Source organism: Humulus lupulus, chromosome 9 (genome assembly GCF_963169125.1).
Source record: "Humulus lupulus chromosome 9, drHumLupu1.1, whole genome shotgun sequence".
Lineage (NCBI taxonomy): Eukaryota > Viridiplantae > Streptophyta > Magnoliopsida > Rosales > Cannabaceae > Humulus > Humulus lupulus.
The window spans coordinates 62301669-62309631 of NC_084801.1; positions in this window are offsets into that span (position 1 = coordinate 62301669).

The following is a 7963-nucleotide window of genomic DNA, read 5'->3' on the forward strand; positions in this document are numbered from 1 at the left end:
CTGCGCCTGTTGACCTTGTTGCTGCAAGAGTTCCTCGACTTGTTGTCGCCGTCTAGCGATTTCCGCGGTGTTGTCAGCTAACGGTGTCGGCGCGTTGCGGCTAGTAGTAGCACGCACTCCTCTTCTGCGAACTGGAGGGCATCATTGGTCGTTGGAACAACGTTGGAGGCGTTTCTGTTGGTGCGTGCAGATCTTCGGAGCGACATCTTCACCAAAAGTTCTAACAGTCGAGAACTTGTTAGAACTTACCCTAATAGGCTCTAAGGCAAAAACTTATTCTAAAACAAACATATCTCGAACCTATTTATTATGACTTCTTATGAAAAATTATATAGGTCTTTATTTATTATTAGAGTGGGTTTCTATACTTAGAAAAACAAGTCATCTTTATTTTCTAAGTGTGTTTCTAATCATCCTATATGACTTAATTTTCAGGCTCGAAACTTATCTTTGTTCCAAAGTTAGCCATATTGAGGGAGGGCTGGGATCAGTAAAATCATTCCCACTACTAAGGCCCCCTAACTCTCAATAAGGAAACTTGGTTCATTGATTTGTATCCACCCTCACTGAACTTAGTCATTATTCATTTTATTTATTACTTATTATGATTGCGAAAATAAAATCAAACTCATACATGATGATAAAATAACATGAAATTAATTTGGAAAAATAATTTTCACTTATTACAATCATAAAATAAAGAAATAAACAAAACAAACAATGAAAAACTAGCTATTCTAAAAATCGGGAGCTTCTACATCCGATCCTTCATCTAGCATATCATTATCTATCTCCTTATAATCATCATTGTCTTGAGCCTCAAAAGTTTCCTCGGGGAAGATTCAAGAAGATCCTATGTTGTTGCTCATTAGTGAATTGAAACTCTTAATCATAGGTGAACTTAAGTATGAGAGAATAATATCTTAGGGCTGCTTGTAAGTCATCATCATTATTTATATTCTCCCATATTTCTTCTAAAGTTAAAATTGCTGAAGGAAAATCTTTTAAAAGCCTAATTACTAGGACATATTGTTCTGCAGCTCTCATCATGATTTGCTTAGACTCTTGAAGGTGACCTATCTCTTTGTGGAACAAGATTAATCTTCGAGTGATCTTTTCTAGTGCTCCTACGGTGTTTCTTGGCTCCCTTATTCTTTTTAAAGCCTTAATGGCTCGGATATCCTCATTGCTTAAAGCTCCGTTCATACTTAACTGAAAACATAAACACTAAAGTTGTTAGCTATATACATAAGTAACATAACTAGTAACTTAAACACTTACTTGGCGGTCCGATTCGGAGCTTTGAGCGTGTGTATCGAGGAGAACTTCATGCAAAGGAACCTGGCTCTGATACCAATTGTAATGACCCACTAATCTAGACTCTTGGACCATTATCGAACTATACATACAAAGTCTTACTAAAACATACATTTGCGGAAATACCATAATTTATTATAAACTTGTAGAAACAAAGGTTACTTTCATAAAATTTAGTAGGATATGGGTACCCATTGTCTTTAAAACAAAAATAACTTAAGTGAAAAGAGTTACATAGAAAATGCGGAAAATACATTTAAAACCATAAAAACATAAACAAGACTACATCCTCGAATCGAATAACGCTCGGCTCCTTGACTCCATTCACCATCGATACACATCCTCTAAGTGTCACGAATCTTTCCGCCTCTAGAGCTTATTTCCTGAACATAAACAGAAAGGAATGAGCCTAATGCCCAGCAAGGAAAAATCTAACACACAGTCATACACATCAATTTCATAATAACGTAAAGACATATCATAACACATAATACACTTATTATAATGGCCATTATTACTTGGGGTCCCATAGACTAAACAAGCTTATGCCCATGAGATTAGTGGGGTCCTACCAGCTAAATAGGCATATGCCCACAATCTTTTTGGGGTCTTGTTAGTCAAATAGGGCATAAGCCCAAGCCTACAAACATACACATGCATAACATATTCATAACATATCATAACATAACACATAAGATAACATAAACATAAACATATAGATTCTAGCCTATTTTCCTTACCAAAGTTACCGGGATATGATGGACTGAGTTGGGACTTTTGGAACACTCCTAAAACCATAATGAACAAGAGTCAGTCTAAAGAAGGAAAAGAGATGAAATGAAAGGGATGGAAAGACTAAACCATTGAAAGTCACACTTACCAAACTTATGTGCTTCAAGAACTTAGATCCCCTAACCAAAATGAAGATTAAGGTTAGAGATTGAGTAGAAGACTATGAGGAAGAAAATAACATAATACAGAAATGAACTAGAGTTTTGGTTACCTCAAAGACTTGAAAGACCAATCTACACCTCAACCGAAATACTATAGAACCTCACTTCCCAAAGTGTTTGATAAGCTTATGATGTTTAAGCTTATGATTTTCCCAAACCAGGTGTTTGCACTCTCACACTCACTTAACACTAGCAGCTTCTGAACTTAGAGCAAAAGGTGAATAATGGCTGGGTACTAGGTCCTATTTATAGAGTTTGGGAATGAAAGTATCTTGATTTTACTTGAATAAAAATAATGGCTTTTTAGGTGAAAATCATTTGAATAATCGTTCAGCAGAGGCTGAAGACTCGTTCAAAAGATGCTGGACTGCTGAAGGAGTTTGAATGGCTGAAAGGAAAAGAATTCAAAAGTGTTTGAAAACATGCTGGTGGAGGCGATATATCGCCCCCCTATAGGCGATATATCGCCTGGACCACTGTTCCCGAGGCGACCGTGCATCGATTCGTGTTTTCCGTATCTACGTGCTGCGATATATCGCCCCCTATAGCTGCGATATATCGGCATACGCTGATTAATTAAACACGAAATTACACATTTTTAGCTAAGTTTGAATGGGGTAAACAGCCTTGACTAAGCCCTCAACGTATTCAAAGCTGCTGACTGACCCTATAACATTCAAACTTTACTCCTTATTATTTTTAATCCTCAAAAATACATAATCCTTAATCACCATTCATAACATGTGCTTAAATTCCAATTGGTTGATATCTAAACCTTATAGTATAATAAATATTATCCTTAATATCAGTCACATTAATCAAACCTTAGGTTAAACTTAATATTCTTAAACTATAGATTAAACTTAGAAAATCTATAAGTACTACTATGAGTGTCCAAATAATTCCCGGTCTGAACCAAAAATCCACAGTAACAAAGATAAAGCTATAAATACTATCATACTATTATCTATCTTAGCTAAGTGCAAACTAGGTTTGTTACCATTCCACCATTCTAGTGGCATTTTGTTACATTCAAAATGTAAGTCACCGTTAGAAGTGAATTTCCCCAGAATGAGAGAGGAAGTGAAGAGTAGCTTTACATAGACTTGACCATGTCCAACAAAGTCATGTTTCTTATTTCTTAAACACCATTTTGTTGTGGGTTGGGATAGAATACCATGCTTCAACATGAAATCTTTAAATTCTAAATCCAAATATTTACCACCTGGATCTGATCGAAGTGTTTTAAGAGTCTTACCTAACTAGTGCTCAGCCTCAGCTTTGAAGTCTTGAAGGCTTTATAATTCCTAAGCATTAGGTAAGTATGAACATATCTTGAGTAATTGTCAATTAAGGTGACGAAGTACTCATATACACCTCTAGCTTCTACATTGATTGGACCACATGCATTGTTGTGTACAAGCTGTAAAGGCTCTTTAGCTCTATTTCCTTTCACTCAGAAAGGACATTTGGTCATTTTGCCCTCCAGAAAAGATTCACAAACCAGAAGAGTTCCAACTCTTAGTTCTCTCAACGGTCCATCTTTTGTTAATTGTTTTATCCTGTCGTGTCCTATATGACCAAGTCTAAGATTCCAAAGATATATGTCAAACTTATTTGAAACCTTTTGTCTTTTGTTTCCTTTCAGTTTAGCTACTTTAAATAATTCTGAGTTATTTAAAGATCTTTCATTTTATGAAAGCATTAAAGTCTGAACTTTTAATTTCATGTCTAAAGAAATTTTAAGAATAACCAAATTAGAAAAATATTATAAAGTCAATACATGTAATAAAATCAATTTTAAAATACTAAAAGAATTGTTCAAAACAACAAAATAGTTTTATTTTAATCAAACTAAAGAACTATAAAATAAACTTACTTTCTTCAACGCTTTCTGGAAACTAGATGCTTTCTCTATCTTCTTTCTAGTCTTTTTGTCTCCATCTGCAAGTTCCTCTTGATTGCTAAGTGTCTGTAAAGACGAACAAAAATATGATTAGTACTTTCTAAATCAAAGATTGAGAATGATACATTATAATCCATTATTAAGCCTAAGGCAAAGGAAAATCATATGTACCTTTTTTGCGAATGTGGTCTTGTCTATATATCGTCATAGCCATCATTCAAGAACTTCGAACTTTTTCGTTAACTTTTCTTTCATGGTGCTAAGAATATAAAATCTTGCCATGTGATTTGATCTCATCTAATCATCATATTTTTCATGTTCCTCTTTCGTTGCATCCCATGATGGCATAGGAGGAGGTCCTCTTTCATAAAAAAATATGTCTACGCATTTTAGATAGAAAAAAGAATAAAGTTGAATTTATCCATCCTCCTTCACCCTCTTCAATTAGTTTAACTTTACTTATATGATCATCAATCATTTGATGCATGACAGGGCACATAGTGGGAAAGTAATTGGGTGGCAGCATTTTTATGACTGAAAATAAAATACAACATTATTACTATTTGAAAAATATCAATAATTTGGAAAGTAAATATGATGCATGAATGGAACAATTAAAACACATAAACTTAGAATTTACTATTCCACGATAAAACTACCCAACCAATTAAGTGTCACCTTAGGGATGCTCAATTTAAATTAAGATAGCTTATAAGACAATCTTATCTTTATTATTCAAAACTTAAAATAACTCTTATTCTCTTTTAAAAATAATGTACCGTTGGTTTGGTCAAGAGACAATTATCCACTGCAAAAGCTTAACTGCATCTTTGTAAGTGTAACCCATTATTTCAGAATTCATGACTTAACATAGAGGGTGTCTAGAAAACTTCCTTAGGGGGACAGAAACAAAACCGCCTCGAGGCCCTATTTATATTTCACGGTGTTGTATTAATAATGGAGACCATAGGTCACATTAAGATGTTCACCTTCTCCCACTTACTATTTTAGAAAAAATGTTTTTTTATTAAACTAATCAATTAATTCCAAATTAATTACTACCTTTTTATTAACTCAATGAATGTAATTAGTTACAAAATAGATTTAATTATAAAAGAGCATGTTTCTACAATTAATGTGATCTAGATAATTACCCATTACATTCATCTCACTTTATTAAAACACTTTTTAAATAATGTAGGTTATCTTAAAGGTCTATAAAAATTATTGCCTTTATTAAGATCGGAATTACAAGTCTGAAACTTCACACTTGATTTTGATAATTTCAATGCTCTTTTGAAAATATTTAAAGAAATAAATGTTTTAGATCTTTTTCATAGATTTCGATAGCTTTTTGAATCGTCTAATTCGGAACTATATCGAGGAAGTTATGGTTAAAATACTATCGCTGGCTGCAGTTGAAGAAAAACAAAAAAACAGAAAAAATGTTATGGCTGCAACCAGCCACATTCCAGGCTGCGGCTACACCGAAAGAGCCCAGCGGTCACGGCTAGCAATGTCCCAAGTTGGGTCCGGAGCTCGATTTTCAGGAAAATACATTTTCTAGTGGCCGCGGCCGGCGATTGATTTTTCCTTAATTTTTGAATTTTAAATGTATTTTTGAAAGGGCTATTAAAGGGTTAGGGTTAACTTTTATAATAACTTTAGATTGTGAATTTTAGAGGCTAGAGCATCAGAGGAGGAGAAAATACATCATCATCTACATTCTTCAATATAGTTTGTCTTTCTTCTCAAAACTTCTTTATTGTCATTAAATATTTATGTTGGTGAATATGAATGTGATTATGGAATAGTTTTCTTTTTTAGGTTAAAGGTTATTTCAACACCGTAAACATGATATCTTGAATGCATTGATGAATTAATTCCTTCTATTCCCTTAAATGAAATTGCTTCTATTTTTCTATTTGAATGTTATGAATCTTAAAAAATCTTGTTTAGATGGCCACTAATTAAGGTTTTGCATTGTTCTACTATCATCTTAGGATTGCTATTCACCTAATAGTTTAGGATTCTAAGTAGAGTGATAAATTGCAATTAGAGTATTGTGACCAATATTTTAATTGTTATGAAGAATAGAACCTAGGTTAAATGAATTGCATGCTTAATGAATTTGTTGCCCAGATTAACTTGTTTCCATTGAATGTAATACTTTTCTTGGGTTAAATAGATCGCATGCTTAATAAATTTATTGCTTGGTAAAAATGATTAATTAAGAGTGCGTAGCTTTAATTAATTATATTAGAGAAATTGGGATGATTGACTGCTTAAGTGTTATCTGCGACGTTAAAAGTTTAATTGGGAATAGGGAATATTATTCGTCATGGTTGATAAATTGATTGTTGAAGTTGGAGAATAATTCTTAAATATTTCTTTAAGATTTGTATTATCAATTGTTCTTTGTTTATTACTTTATTTTGTGTTATTAAATCTTGAAACAAAATCTCCTATTTAATTCTTGTTTTTATCTTGAATGATAAATTGAATAATAGTCCTCGTGGGTTCGACCCTTACATCCACTTTACTAATAATTTAGTGAGTAATAAGGAATAAATATATATAAATTTGATATGGCATACGACACCCATCAAGTTCTGGGACACTATTGTTCCAGTGGTTGCGGCCACCATGAAAAACTGGTCTCGGCCATCGATCGATTTTTTTCCTTTATTTTTGAATTTTAAATGTATTTTTGAAAAGGCTAGTAATGGGGTTAGGGTTAACTTTTATAATAACTTCGGATTGCGAATTTTAGAGGCTAAAGCATCAAAGGAGGAGAAAAGACACCATCATCTACATCTTCAATCTATTTTTTATTTTTTTCTCAAAACTTCTTTATTTTCATTGAATATTTATGTTTGTGAATATAAGTGTGATTATGGAGTAGTTTTCTTTGTAGTTAAGGGTTATTTCAAAATCCTAGACGTGAGATCTTGAATGCATTGATGAATTTTATTCCTTATATTCCCTTAGATTAAATTGCTTCTATTTTTCTATTTGAATGTTATGAATCTTGTTTAGATAGCCACTAATTAGGATTTTGCATTGTTCTACTATAATCTTAGGATTGCTACTCGCCTAATAGTTTAGGTTTCTAAATAGAGTGATAAATTGCAGTTAGGGTATTGTGACAGAAATTTTAATTGTGATGAAGAATAGAACCTAAGTTAAATGATTTGCATGCTTAATGAATTTGTTGCCTAGATTAACTTGCTTCCATTGAATGTAATGTTTTTCGTGGGTTAAATAGATTGCATTCTTAATGGATTTACAACTTGGTAAAAAAGGTTAATTAAGAGTGCTTAGCTTTAATTAATTATATTAGGGAATCTGGGATAATTGACTGCATAAGTGTTATCTGCGAGGTTTATAGTTTGATTGGGAATAGGAAATATTATTCGTCATTATTGATAAATTGATTGTCAAAGGTGGCAAATAATTCTTAACTGTTTCTTTAAGATCTTATTATCCATTGTTCTTTTTTTATTACTTTATTTTGTGTTATTAAATCTTGAAACAAAATACCCTATTTAATTTTTATTTTTATTTTGAATGATAAATTTAATAACAGTCCTCGTGGGTTCGACCCTTACTACCACTTTACTAATAATTTAGTGAGTGATAAGGAATAAATGTATTTAAATTTGATACGGCATACGACACCTATCTAGTTTTTGGAGCCGTTTCCGGAGACTATTTTATTTAAATTGTTATTCATATTGTTTTCTTTTAGGGCTTGCATAAAACTTTACTTGAGACATGGCAATGT